This window comes from Mandrillus leucophaeus, unplaced genomic scaffold, assembly GCF_000951045.1.
Source record: "Mandrillus leucophaeus isolate KB7577 unplaced genomic scaffold, Mleu.le_1.0 Scaffold25, whole genome shotgun sequence".
Lineage (NCBI taxonomy): Eukaryota > Metazoa > Chordata > Mammalia > Primates > Cercopithecidae > Mandrillus > Mandrillus leucophaeus.
The window spans coordinates 1,440,263-1,455,115 of NW_012102587.1; the positions used below are offsets into that span (position 1 = coordinate 1,440,263).

A 14,853-nucleotide genomic window follows, 5' to 3' on the forward strand; every position below is an offset into this window, starting at 1 on the left:
GAGGGAGGGAGGGAGGGAGGGAGGGAGGAAGGAAGGAAGGAAGGAAGGAAGGAAGGAAGGAAGGAAGGAAGGAAGGAAGGAAGGAAGAGAAAGAAAGAGAAAAGAGGAGAAGAAAGGAAAGAAGAGAAGGAAGAAAGGAGGGAAGAAAGACAGGAAAGAAAGAAGAAAGGGAGGGAAGAAAGAAAGAAGATAAATGGAAGGAAAGAAGGCAGGGAGGAATGAAGACAAGAGAAAAAGAAGGAAGGAAGGAAAATACACTAATGATATTTGTCATCTTTTTATGTACATTTGGGCTATTTGCATTTGGAAACATGTATATTCAAGTCCTTGTCAATTATTATTTGTCCTTTTTATGTTGGGTTGTAAGAGTTCGTTATGCATTCTGGATACTAGAACTACCTTAGCCAGTTGGGCTGCTATAACAAAATACCATACACTGGTCAGCTTAAACAAGAAATATTTTTCTCACTTCCAGGATTGGAAGGTCCAAGATCAAAGTGCTGGCATATTTGGTATCCGGTGAGGGTCCCCTTTGATTACAGACAGTCACTTTCTTACTCTATCCTTACATGATAAAGAGAGAGAGCGCTCTGATTTATTTCTTTTCTTATAAAGGTGCTAATCCCACCCACAGAGTTTCACCCTCCTGACTTCATCTAAACCTAATTACCTCCCAAAGGTCCTACTTCCAAATAGTATTGGGATCGGAGATTCGGACTTTAACATATGGAATCTGAGGGGACAAAAACATGCAGCAAGACCTTTATTAAACATATGATTAACAGATATTTTCTCTCATTTTTAGATTTTGTTACAAAAAAGTCTTGCAGAACTCACAGGCCCTCAGTCCACTTTGGGGAGCTGCCTGAAGTTGACACGGATGCGTTGCTCCAGAGTAAAGCCCACATTATGCACCCCACTACCCTTTGTGGAACAAAGCAGCTACATCATGGTATCATCTTGAAACCAGAGTCACTGCGAGATTGCTCCCTGCTCTGGGGGCCAGTTGCCATTGTGTCTCTTTATCCCTGAGTGCTCACCATTATTTCATCATGCTCACACAAGTGGCTGCAGGGCCATGACACTGACTTCTTGGAGCAGAAGCTCAGATAAACGTCTGTGACTGGTGCCTGAACCCAGACAATTCTATGCCCACAGGAACAAGTGGTTCTTCACAGTGTGGAGGCCAACCCTGGGCTGACTGAACCACCATGAGCAAGCATCCCCTTCCTGAAAATCAGCCCAGTAACTCTATCTCTGGCAAGCCTGCCCCTCAGCCAGATGAACTGCCATGCATGTGCATCCCCAGCTGGAGAACTAGCCCAGGGGTCTGCACCAAGCCCACTCTAGAGACATCTGAACTGCTCTGCATGTATACCTCCAGCTTGAGAACCAAACTGGCACCTTACACCCAGTAAGACTATGCCACTGACACAATTAACTCTTGTATTCTAGGCCAATGAGGCAATCACAGACATTGCTGTTGTGTATGATAGGTGAAGAAACTGCATGGAGACTACACTGCTACATTCACCAAAGCCAAAGTCAATGTGCCACACCCAACAGACACCCTAGGATTCATCTACAGAAAAAACGAACAAACAAACAAACAAACAAAAACCTCTTTGCCTACACAAAATCTGCTTCAGGCAGCTACCCAAAGTGGACTGAGGGTCTGTTTGGTCTGCAGGATTTTTTTGTAACAAAATCTAAAAAATGGGAGAAAATATTTGTTAATCATATATTTGATAAAGGTCTTGCTGAAGAGACAATTGTTGGGTGAGATACGAGCTCCAGATCAAGGATGCTCAAAGATCCATGAATACACACAACTCACAAAGGTCCTGATGTAGGCACATTATAATCAAACAGTCCAAAGTCAAAGACAAGGAGAGAATTCTTAAAGCAGCAAAAGTGTCAAGTCACATATAAGAAAAGACCATAAGAATATTAGACTATCAGAATATTTTTAGGTTATAAGAATACTTATCAGCAGCTAATTCTCAGGATGATAATTCCTGTAATGAAAACATGTGAAAGTAAAAAACCCACTAGTAGAGCTAAACTTATAATCAAACAGGATACTTCAGTACCATAATCATGCTGTGTAAATTTTTCAAACCTCTACCATAGAGGTTACGAGTCAGAATGGTCAAAAATAATTAGAGCTACAATCAATTGCTAAGGAACACACTATATATAAAGATGCAAATTTAGAATAGCAAATACAAATTACGAGGGCAGGATAAAAATCTAAAATATTTTCATTTAACCAAAATTAAGTTATTATTAGATTACATAAGTCTATTATAACTACAAGTCTCTTTATGTCAGCTTGTAAATATCTACAAAGAAAGAAATTGCAGCATATACGATGAGAAAGAGAAAGGAATAAAAGTTTAGCAACACAAAAAAATACCAGACCACAAAGCTAAACAATGATAAACAATTAGAGAGGAAGAAAAGACCAAAAGATCTATTTTTAAAAATCCCAGAAAACAATTAGCAAAATGGCAGAAGTAAGTCCTTACCTATCAACAATAACCTTAAATGTAAGTGGATTAAATTATCCAGTCAAAAGATGTAAAGTGGCTGGATGGGTAAAAAAAAACAAGCGCCCCCTGAAAAAAATGAAACCCGATTATATGCTGCCTACATATACAAGAAGTACATGTAGTACATTCTTTGTACAAGAGAATCACTTCACTGGTAAGCACCGCACAGACTGAAAGTGAAGAGATGGAAAAGGCATTCCATGCAAACAAAGACCAAAAGTGAGCAGCAGTAGCTAGATTTATATGAAATAAAATAGACTTTGGGTCAAAAACTGTAAAAAGAGACAAAGAAACTCGCTGCATAAAGATAAGTGAATTTATTCAGCAAGATAATATAACATTTGTAAATAGATATCCATACAACACCAGAACAGTCAAATACATGAAGCAAATGTTACTAGATTTAAAGGGAGTGATAAACCTCAATATAATGATAATAGGGGACTTCAACACCCCATTTTCAACAATGGACAGATCACCTAGACAGGAAATCAACAAAGAAACATCAAACTTAAACTGCTCTCTACACCAAATGGGCCTAATTGACATTTACAGAATACTCTATCCAACGGCTGTAGAATACACATTCTTCTCAACTAACACAGTATATTGTCCAGGATAGATTATATACTAAGCCAAAAAAAAGTCTTACAGAGTCAAAGAGATAGAGATTACATCAAGTATTTTCTGACCTCAATGGTATAAAATTAGAAATCAATAACAGAAGAAACTTCGTAAGTTTTACAATACATAGAAATGAAACAACATTCTGCTGAAAACCCATGGTTCAATAAAGAAATTAAAAGAGAAATTCAAAAGTTTCCTGAGAGAAACACAGATGAAAATACAATATACCAACCAAACCTACAGAGTACAGAAGAAAAGTTGTAAGAGGAAAGGTATAGCAATAAACACCTATATCAAGAAAGTAGAAAGATTGCAAATAAAAAAATTAGCATCATTACTCAAGGACGTACAAAAATAAAAGCAGATTAAATACAAAATTAATAAAAGAAAAGAAATTGTAAAAATCAGAGAACAAATAAATGAAATAGAGACTAAAAAGCAGTACAAAATATTAACAAGAGTTAGTTTACAAAATAAACAAAATAGAAAATCCTTTAGTTAGATTATGAAAAAAAGAGCAATAACTCAAATGAAATCAAGGAAGAAAAAGGCGATATTAAAACTCTTATCACAGAAATACAAAAAAATCATAATAGAATATTAAGAACAATTACTGTCTGAAAAATTAGAAAACCTAGAAGAAATGGATCAATTTCTGGACACATACAACCTAGTATGATGGACTTATGTAAAAATAGAAAATGCAAATCTGAAGAAACCACCAAGTACATTACCCTGCTATCAAAATTAGACAAGGATACAAGAAGAAAAGAAAACATAAATGCAAAAATTCTCAAAATAAATATGAGTAAAATGAATTCAACAACACATTAAAAAGATAATTCACTTATTATCAAGTGAGATTTATTCCAGAAATGTAAGGTCGGCTTAACATATGCAAATTAATCAATGTGATATATCACATTAACAGAATGAAGGATAAAAACTTATCGTCATGTCAATAGAAGCAGAGAAAGCACTTTTCAAAGTTCAACATTCCTTCATAAAAAAAACTCTCAACAAATCAGGCATAGAAACTATGTACCTTAACACAATATAGATCATATATGAGAAACCCTCAAGTAACGTTATATGAAATGGTAAAAAGTTGTAAACCTTTCCTCTAAGGTCTGAAACAACACAAGGATACCCACTTTCATCAGCTCTATTCAACACAATACCAGAAGTCATAGACAGAAAAATTAGGCCAGAGGAAGAAATAAAGGGCACTCAAACTGGAAAGGAAAAAGTCAAATTATTCTCTCTGTTTTTTTTTCAATACAATGTCTATCAACTACTAATGACATTCCTCACGGAAATATATTTTTAAAATCTTAAAATGCGTATGGAACTAAAAAAGACCCTGAATAATCAAAATAGTCTTGTGTTTCTTTTTTGAAAGACAAACATACAAAAACAAAGCTAGGAGCATTGCACTACCTGATTTCTAAATATACTACAAAGCTATGGTAACCAAGCATCATGGTATCGACAGAGAAACAGACTCACAGATCAACAGAACAAAATAGAGAGCCCAGAAATATATCCACACATCTACTACCAACTGACTTTTATTTTTCAAATTGTAAATATATTTTATTTAGTAAGCAACAATCAAAATAGACTTGTAGTACTGCTTTTTGCAAATATTAAATGGGATATTAACAAAATACGTCCACTTTTATGAATTATTATATAACTTTAGAATCTGCAAAGACCCTGACTAAAGAAACAAAAATAATTGCATAGCTGAGACTGAAGATTACGGTGCTACAAATGATGCCAAATGTCTTACATTTAACCAAATACGTCTTTAGAGGTCCCGTAATTTTGAGCATTAGGAACAGAAATGTATACTGAAAGCATCACTAATAAATTTTTTGTTGTTTCACTTAAACACAACAGTATTCAACATAGCTGCTAAACAATATTTGAAGTCATGCCTAAATCCACTTGTTCCTCCAAATGACATTAGCGTTCTGCTAGCCAACACTCTTTATTGCCAGCTGTTTAGATGTCATCTCATCTTCTTCATCTACAGCCTTTTTGTAATTCTTGGCTAATTCTAGCATCTATTTTAATACTAAATCATCATATTTACAATGTTCATATAATCCTGAAGTGTCAAATCTTCCATTCAACTCCTTATGCAAATTTAGCAACATCTTCTATTCCAGTTTATTTTTCAGATAGTTAATAGTAATAGAGTAATAATGTCTGTTTCATCCATTAATTAATGCCTGAATAGATGGCTTAAGTGACTCATATTTGAAGTTGTTAGTTTTGGTTCATGTACCATCATATTAGCATTGATCAACCTGAAGGCATCACTAACAACCTTCCCTTTTACACTCTGAATGGAATCCACAACCACCTGTTAAAGATCCCCCTGATAAGGCTTCAAAACTCTGCTGAGTACTGATATTCACCCCAGAAACCCCAGCAATCAAGCCAGGTGACTGTGATGCCAACCAGTAACCATCTCAAGCTCTCCTGTCTGATTCAATACATGCACCATTTTAGCTTGGAACATTAGATCAAATGCCTCCACACTGACATCTGTGGCATAGCAAACATGTCAATCACTCTGATGGTATAATAATCAACAAATTTTCCAAGCTTCAGACCCATAACTTCCATTGGAACACCAGCATCACCTTGCTTTAACATTTTTAACAGTGCCAGGGAAGAAATATAGACTTGTTCTGCTGTTTCCACTACAGGAGCATCTGTAGGTGGCCATGACCCAGTCCAGGCATATCTTCTCCGAGTCTAAGAAGTCTGTCTATATTTCTGGTCAGTAACTACAATTCTTAAGGCATTCAGCTTCAATTTCTTGTTTGACAAATTTCTTCTTACCAAAAGTTCTTGCTATTTCTGGCAGGTGTAATTTTCCTGTGTGATGTGACTCTCCGGAAGGCCAACAGGGGCGCAAGGCCACAGTGCAGACCTTTGTCTTGCCTCTGCGATAAAGCAAAGACAGAGGCAGCAGCTGCAGTGGCTCAGACTTAACCTGGCTCTTACTCCACAAACCAGAGATGAATCAGCCCAATTCCATTCAAAAGAGTTGCCTGGGTCTCCTTGATTTCTTATATATCATATCAATAAATATCATATAAGCAAGTCAACGTGTCTACTCAGAATACTCTCTGTCTACATTCTAGCTTTTCACTGGACTCTGGGCAGCTTATTTAGATTATCTTTAATGGTTTAATATTTTAAGTAAAATATTTTAAACTCTATTTTTATTCAGAATTTTTATTGTTTTTCACTAAAAGGTTTTGTACAAATAACCTGACATGACTTACAACTAGAAATTGCTTTAAAAGTAATACTATGACAGAATTTATTATATTTGCATCTTAATATCAAAAGGTAATTTCAAATTAAAACTTTCAGATCTTACTTATTCTTTCTTATATGGGCGTAATAATATATTATTTGGATTATTAGTGTATATTTAATCGGTGGAGTACTAATGGGTAAACTCCAAACTATTTGGAAAGCTTTAGCAATCCAAGTAATTTAAGTAAACAGAAAATAAAAAAACAAACTTGTAGAATATATAGAACCTTAATTAGAAAATTACATATTAGCATTATGATAAAGGTGTACCACAACAGCCAGCTCCCCATAAAAAAAAATCACAGGTAATTTTAAATTTAACAGAAATGTTTAAAGGGGAACTTTTATATAACCAGTAAATATTTTCATTACGTAGTCAGAAATTTCAAACAACATTTTACAATTTCTTTAGAGAGAACTTTTCTATAATCGTTAAATATCCTTTTTACACACTCAAAATAATTTCCCTGAACATATGGAAATTTTGTTTTTGGTGGCCACAAAGCTAGCAGGAATCACAAGTCAAACACTTTTAGTCAGTAGAACATCCTTCTCACATTTGGCTGAAGGCACAAAGGAACTGTAATGTACGGGGTAAAGATAAATCAGACCTAAAAGTTCCATCCACCACATCACAACAAACCGGAAGAATAAATACTGTGGCTCAGAATTGCACAGCCGTCCTGAGGTGCTATAGCTAAAACCTGATCATATGTCTAAAACTAAAGGATATAAAACAAATAAGCAACAACAAAAATTACAAAAAAATCCACAGGATATAAATTTAGTTTAAGAAATTAGCTTGAATATTTATCCAAGGACCAGGAAACTACGTTACCAAATAGATTTGAAAAAAAGAATCAAATATGTGCTCTAAAAAATGCAATAGCCAATATTAAAAACATAATGTATGGGTTTACTAGTAGATAAAGAACACTTAAGAAAGAATCTGTGACGATAAATCAAAACAATCTCCAAGAATTCAGAAAAGACAATAGAAAGATGGGAGAAAAAACGTGGAGAAAGTGATTAAATGATTGGAGGAGACAGAGACTGGGTCGGAAACAATACTGAAAATACATGATGAAAATGAGGTGCATCTAACAGGGGAGACAGCAGAACAATAATGACAAAGAAAATCTTAATAGGAGCCGGAGACAAAAAGACACATTCACTTTCATGTAATGATAGAATAGCAATATTAATAGAAGCTGGAAAATAATAGAAAAATATTTTTATTATCTTACGAGTACTTCCAGTGTAGAATTTTATACCCAGGGAAAAGAGTCTTTTGAGAAACAAGTTAAAGACAATTTCTAGCCAACAAAACTGAAGAATTTGATAACAGAATAACTTTATTAAAAGAAAATTTCAAGAAAGCACTTTCAGAAGAAAGAATGCAATCCCAAATAGAAGATATACTAAACATACAGAAAGAATGATTCAAGAAAAGGCTAAATCTATGATTAAAACTTAACATTCATCAGGGATATTGCTCGAAGTTTTCTTTTTTGTTACACCCTTTCTTGGTTTTGGTATCAGGATGATACTGACTCCATAGAATGAGTTAGGGAGAATTCTCTCCTTCTCAATCCTTTAGAACAGTTTCAGTAGGGTTGATACCAATTATTCTTTCAATTTCTGGTAGAATTTGGTAGTAAATCCACCTGGCCCTGGGCTTTTTGTGTTGGCAGTATTTTTTTTTTAAATTACTGATTCAATCTTCTTGCTTGTTATGGTGTGTTTAGGATTTTTGTTTCTTCCTGATTCAAGCAAGGAGGGTTGTATGAAATTTGTCCATTTCCTGGCCAGGTGCGGTGGCTCACACCTGTAATCCCAGCACTTGGGGAGGCCGAGGCAGGTGGATCACAAGGTCAGGAGATTGAGACCATCCTAGCTAACACGGTGAAACGCTGTCTCTACTAAAAGTACAAAAAAAATTAGCTGGGCGTGGTGGTGGGCACCTGTGATTGCAGCTACTCAGGAGGCTGAGGCAGGAGAATCACTTGAACCCAGAAGGTAGAGCTTGCAGTGAGCTGAGATTGTGCTACTGCACTCCAGCCTGGGCTACAGAGTGCGACTCCATCTCCAAAAAACAAACAAACAAACAAAAACAAAAAAAGATTTACGAATTCATAGATTACAGGACTCAATATGGTGATTGTTAACTCTCCTAAAATTTATTTATAGATTCCGTGTAATTACAACAACTTGCCAAGTTAGGTTTATGTCAAAGTGCAAAGGGACACAATCCAGATACATCTGAAGATGTAAACAGGCTATGTGCTATCCTAGATTACAAGAATTGTGTTAAAACTATAGTATTTGAGATGATTTGCCATTGGTTCAGATATTTAAAAAAATAACAATGGCACAAGAAAGGAGCTTACATGGAACCATATACTTAATGAGAACTTTGCCAATGAGATATATGGCACTGGCAGTTATTAAGAAAAGGACAGAGAAGCTCTTCTATTAATATTGATGAGGTATTTGTCTATGCTTATTTGTCTGTTAAATAGGATCTGAAGTTCATATCAATATACAAAACTCACGTCCAGGTAGACTGTACAGGTAAGGTGAAAGAAAAGCTATAAAATAAAAAGAGAATATAGGAGAATATCTTCATCACTATTACACAGGGAACAACTTCTTTAAAGAAAAATAAAAGCAGTAAGTTATCACAAGTTATAATAAATTCAGCCACATCAAAACTAAAAAGTTCTATTAATCAAAGAACATCCTAAACAGAGTAAAAAGTAGTCAATTCACAATATTCTACATAAGTATATAAATATATATGTATGGGTATATATTGATATAATGACAGACTAGAATTCATTATATAAAGAATACAAAGAAATCAGTAAGAATAAGCCAGATATTTTAATAGAGAAAGTGGGGAAGAGACACGTACAGCATTTCAAAAGCAAGAGGTAAAAATGGCCAAAGGCTGTATCAAAAGGAGGCCAAACACAGTAAATGAGGAATTATGTAGAAAGGAACATAGTTAGAATTCTAGGAGACTGAATTTTATTTTAGAGAATCTGTAGAAAATAAACTTCTGCATAAGAAATTAGGCACAATTTCAAAAAGATGATAAATGTCATAAATTATATTCAAATCCAGAAAAAAAAAAAAAAACATGTATGATATGTTTAGGATTTTTGTCCCCACTCAAATCTCATTTTGAATTTGTTGAAGGAGGGACCTGGTCTGGGGTGACTGGATCATGGGAGCGGTTTCCCCCATGCTATTCTCATGACAGTGAGTGAGTTCTCGAGATCTGAGGGTTTTATAAGGCAGTTTTCCCTGCTCTTGCTCACTCTCTCACCTGCTGCCATGTAAGAAGTACCTTTCCCTTCTGCCATGCTTGTCAGTTTCCTGAGGCCTACCCACCCATGTGGAACTATGAGTCAATTAAACCTCTTTCCTTTATAAATTATCCAGTCTTGTACCAATACAATGTGTGTGTGTGCGCGTGTGTGTGTGTATGAACTAACTGCCTGACACACAAATTGTATACTATTTTTTGTACATGTTTTGACTACCTGCTTTTGATAGACTCCTCATGACATGGATTTTGAAATATTTTTCTGTAGGTTATAAAGATGATCTATGTTTTCTGTGGCATTATTGATAATCATTTTAGTTGATAATTTAAAACTGTTTCTTTCAGTTTCATAATTGTAATTGATAATATTATGTCCTAATTCAGAGATCTCTATTAAGTTTGTTTGATATATCAGCTGTAAGACTTAAGGACAACTTAAATGTGCTTGCTGAGGAACATTTTCTTCTACCAGTTGCTCAATGATGCCCTCAGAGTAGAATACTATAAAATATTTTCTAATGTCAATATTCCAAGTCAAATTAGCAAGATAGTTATTTTTTCTCAATGTTTATATGATTCAATATTTTTAATTATTTAATCAAGTAACCAAAAGACTTATTTACTACTTCTACTGAGAATTCAACTCTTTTATTTATTTGAATGTACTTGTTAAAGGCGGTCTCAAAGCTATCGTTTAATGAATCATCACTTTTCGTATAATCTGAACAAAAATTGGTGTTACAATGTGCTTTTGATACCAGAAAAATATATACATATTGATTTAAACACCTATATTCATTATTTTATTGTTTTGTTAATATTCAACATTCGATTATTTGTTTTTAATCTTCAGTTAACTTATTTTTCTGAAAGTATTCTTTATACACTTTAAAACACATGTTTTAAAGTGTCAGCTGTTTAGTATATGCACATGGTAAAACCTTTGACTCAGTGTCCTCGTGATAACTCAGCATCTACATGATGTGGTATGGGGTAAATCAGTACAAAATATTCCTGGAAGTCATTCCTTACACATAGACTGCTAGCAATCACCTAATTCATACATAACAGTGATGGTCATCACCATGAAGCATTTCCATTGAGCATGGAAACTCAAACTTCATTAGCTTAAAAGAATATCTGCCCCCAAAGGAAGTAAAATAAAACCACAATAAAATACACCAAATTTGCAATAATTAAATTTTCGTAGCAAAGGAAATTCTCATACACTATCGGGAATGCAAGCTACTAAAAAAAAAAAAAGTAGAGAATGAAATTTGATTGCTTAGTGATCTTGAAGATAATCTCTTGACTTATTGAGACAGCCAAGTGGGAAGGGCTCCCTGGTAGAGCCTTCAAATGACCTGTGCACTGAGAAGAGTGCACACTGGGGTGAGTCACAGAAGTTCACTCTGTTCTCAGCCAGGAGGAACCTGGCCCCTTCTCTTCCTGGGTGGAACCTGGAATTCAATCTGAGGCCGGAAGCCCACGGGCAGGAAGCATACTCTCTTGCTTCGCTAAGAATCTCTGTTTCCCCTTTTCTTCTTTTTCACCCAATAAAACCCTGCCCTAGATCACCCTTCAAATCGTCTGCTAGCTCACTTTTTGGTGCCCCTGTGACAAGGACCCTGTCTTTAGCTGAACTAAGGAAAAGTCCTGCAATGTTGTGACTCAGTAATTTCAACTTTTAAGCCTCAAGATAACGAAATATATGGCCACCAAAATACTCATATGATGTTTTTGGAAACACTGCTTGTAAAATATCATCTGCCAAATGTCTATCCACACTGAATAAATTGTGAAAGAGTACATAGAGGAAAATAATGAACTAAAGCTATATACGACAGCATGGATAAGGCCCACAAACTAATGTTGAGCAAAAGGAGCAAGTTGAAATTGCGTATACATAGTGATTCCATTTAAGCACATTTTTTTTTTTTTTTTTTTTTTTTTTTTGAGACGGAGTCTTGCTCTGTCGCCCAGGCTGGAGTGCCGTGGCCGGATCTCAGCTCACTGCAAGCTCCGCCTCCCAGGTTCACGCCATTCTCCCGCCTCAGCCCCCGAGTAGCTGGGACTACAGGCCCCCGCCACTTCGCCCGGCTAGTTTTTTGTATTTTTTAGTGGAGACGGGGTTTCACCGTGTTAGCCAGGATGGTCTCGATCTCCTGACCTCGTGATCCGCCCGTCTCGGCCTCCCAAAGTGCTGGGATTACAGGCTTGAGCCACCGCGCCCGGCCGCACATTTCAAAAGCAAGCAAAACTAACTTGTATTGGTTAGGAATGCATTTACAGATATAAACATGAAGAAAATAAAAAATTTAGTACCACATTTTATTTCAGGATTGTAATTTCCTCGGTTGGATTTGAGGGAGGGGTTTATGATAAAGGCATATTGGGTGAGGAGATTCTAGGGTTCTGGCAGTGTTCTATTGCTTTATCTAGATGTAAATTGGTGTTTGCTTTATGGATATCTATTTAAATTTACATATATATTTTATGTACTTTTCGGTAAGTATCTTTCACATTAAAAGGTAAAAATACACTCTGGGTATATGCTGATCCTATCAACTGCTTTCCTGACCTTGTCCATCTATTTTTCATCTCACCAGCCCTTTGTTTAATAGGAACCTAAAAATTCATATACTCAAATTTCAAATTCTATTTCTCTCTATATGCTGTCCTTCCCCTAGCCTGCCCTATCTCAGTCAAAGACAGTAATAATTCAGATCTCTGGCTCAAGTATACAGAATCATCTGTGATTATTCTCTTTTATTCATAGGCCACTTTCAATGTGCAAGAAAATCCTTTTGGCTTTGCCTTAAAAATCTATTCTGAATCTGGCCACCATCTGTCATCTCACTGTTAACTTCCCTAAGTCACTCTCACTTAGCCTTTTGTGATAGCATTCTTTCCAGAGAGTGGAAACTGCGTTTATATTTCTTCATTCACTTCTTTAAATATTCCTTAACCTTCTTGATCTCCTTCATACCTCCTTCACTTGAAGACACCACATCTCCTTTAGCCCTTGCAAAACTTCACTGTTCTCTCTCTCTTACTTCTTCTGCCGCTGGACTAGTGAAAAACCAGGTACCCTTCTTAATATTTACACTGAATCTAAATCACTCTAGCTCCTTCTAAAAACAAACAAACAAACAAACAAAAAACAGAAACAAAACAAAAAAACACTCGGTTTTGAATTGACAGGAGACTCTGCCAGCGAGTAATCCACACTTATTTAAATATCGAGGTTCATTAAGATTCTAACTCCTGGGTGGCTGGGACTTTCTCCAACTAATACTGTGCAGATTCTTGGTGGTTTCACTGTTCTTCATACCCCCGCCCCAGCTCATTTCCCCTACTTCTCTTCTTAATAGTTTAAATCTTACGGTCAGCTATTACAGTCTATTTCCTATAACATTAGCTCCTGTCTAGTCTTCATCCATTCACAGAATTTCAATTCTGGTTAAATATCTCAAATCTTAGTGTTCCACATGATCATGTGAACGGATCTGAAGAAAAACACACAGTGATTCTAAATGATTTCATCTTAAGCTCATGCTAACTACCATCAAGTCATCTCTTCATTCTGACTCCATTGCCCTGATCTACTATAGTTTCCACCCTTTCAGATGATTATTAATTTTTGCTTTCTTTTCAGTCCCCCAGAACTTCCTCTCAGTATCTTCACTATCAGTCATTGACCTTATTCCTTATTTCAGTGAGAAAATAACAGCAATAAGAAGGTAACCATGATACCTCTTCCATACATATAGCCACTAATATGAACCTGGATCTATAAAATCTATATTCCCTTCTGTTCCTATGGATGAATTGTCCTTGCTCCCAATTAAGTACTTTTTTTCATATATTACTTGAAAACTTCAATATCCACTTTTGTAAAGTATCTTTTTAAGTATATTGACCATATTTCATTACATTTTTTTCTTGATGTAGAGATATTTTATACCTTTTATATATAAAATTTGTCTTTTTAGTCTTTCTGACGTATGCATTGAAACTCACGGTCTTTTTGAATAGACAGGATTTCTTAAATTTTATGTAAAAGTAATATCTAGATTCTCATAAGTTATGATCCATACTTTTAATATCCTATTTTAGAAACTGTTATTGTTTTGCCTTTTGTAGGTAGTTCTACAATCCACCTCAAATTAAATTTGGGGAATGTGTGAGGTCAGTCTAAGTCTTATATTTCCCCCATACAATACCTGGTTGCCTCAGTATCTTTTTACTTTTCCTTTCTTTTCTCTCTCTTTCTCTCCTTTGATTGCTATTTTTACTGTTCTGCAAAGGCATCTACATCGTTATGTGTCTACTTAGGCATAGGTCTGTTTCTAGTCTCTTTATTCTGTTTCATTGGCCTAGTTGTCTAACTTGTGCCAATGCCATTTTGTCTTAATTAGGGTGGCCTTATGAGAAATCTTTATATTCGATAGAACAAATTCTTCCTACTCAATCTTCTTCATGAATGTCTTGGCTATTCTCAGAACTTTACACTCCCGTATTGTTCTAGATCCACTCTCTACCTTTAATCATGCTGCTGTTTGTCTTGAGAAACTGATTTCTATGGAATACAAAAACTCCAGTGCTGTTTAACTTCTGGTTGGGTTTAACCACTTGGAGGGAAAGCAGAGTAGAATGTATCAGAGCAGAACATAGGTAGTAAGTGAGATTTGGGTCCTTTTTTCCCATATTTAGTGATTTGGCTGCCGCACCCTGCTTATGGCCTCACTTCCAACAGACAACTGTCTTATATAATTGCCCTCTCAGGCATTCAGTAAGTTTCTTCCCTTTGCCCTTTCAGGAAAGCTTATTGGAGATGTAACCACAGCAACAACATATAACACAAAAGTCACAGCCTCAGCTTTATATTTGGTACTAGAAACACATAACTAAATTAATTAACATTTAAGTGTAATCATATTTTGCCCTTCAGGATAGTCAATCTATTCAAAATTGACTATCTTCCTCCAT

General features: G+C 35.5%; 1 pseudogene; it reads right to left on the reverse strand.

The window, feature by feature from the left end:
• Positions 1-5,070: 5,070 nt before the first annotated feature.
• On the reverse strand, positions 5,071-6,062 carry LOC105542055 (annotated as a pseudogene).
• Positions 6,063-14,853: the final 8,791 nt, after the last annotated feature.